Genomic DNA, 513 nt, shown 5'->3' on the forward strand with positions numbered 1-513 from the left:
TGGCGCTGGCGCTGCCGCCACCTCCTGCAGCTGCTGCCAACCCCGCAGCGCAACAACGTCCCCGCCCATTGGGCCGCTCCCGCCCCCAACAAGCGCCGCACTGATTGGTTGCTCCTCCGCCCCCGTGCGCGTCGGCCCCAAAGCGCCAGGTACCCGGGCTGGAACATTAAACTCGCCTTCTCTAAGCCCGCTTGCAGTCGCTGGCACCACGGAATCTGCCTGCCTGCCGGCGTTTCCGGCCGGGCTCGTTAGGAAGCGTACTTCCGGTTCCGGGTGCACGGTGCCCGCAGGAGGGTCGCGGAGCGGACAGGTATCGGGAGGAGGCCGAGCCCGGGTCCTGTGCCCCTGCCACTGCCCTCACAGGCCCGGGCTGTTGCGCCTCATGGCTCCCTGCAGCCGGGGCCCTTCTGGGGCAGAGCAGCGCGGGCCCAGGCCGCTGCTGCCCAAACTTCTCACTACGGTCCCGTTTATGGCCCATTTCTTCAACGCGGCCTCTTGCTCCCGGCCCGCAGC

At 69.6% G+C, this 513-nt stretch overlaps 1 protein-coding gene across 1 annotated transcript in view; it reads left to right on the forward strand.

Annotated features, from left to right (window-relative positions):
* The first annotated feature begins 203 nt into the window (after positions 1-203).
* NDUFB3 (NADH:ubiquinone oxidoreductase subunit B3) overlaps positions 204-513 on the forward strand; it is a 14,309-nt gene continuing 13,999 nt past the window's right edge. The window contains exon 1 of the mRNA XM_019523204.1: positions 204-310. The gene's annotated coding sequence lies outside the window, so the exon portion shown is untranslated. The remainder of the gene's footprint in view (positions 311-513) is intronic.

Source organism: Gavialis gangeticus, unplaced genomic scaffold (assembly GCF_001723915.1).
Source record: "Gavialis gangeticus isolate Ggan-Ray unplaced genomic scaffold, GavGan_comp1, whole genome shotgun sequence".
NCBI lineage: Eukaryota > Metazoa > Chordata > Crocodylia > Gavialidae > Gavialis > Gavialis gangeticus.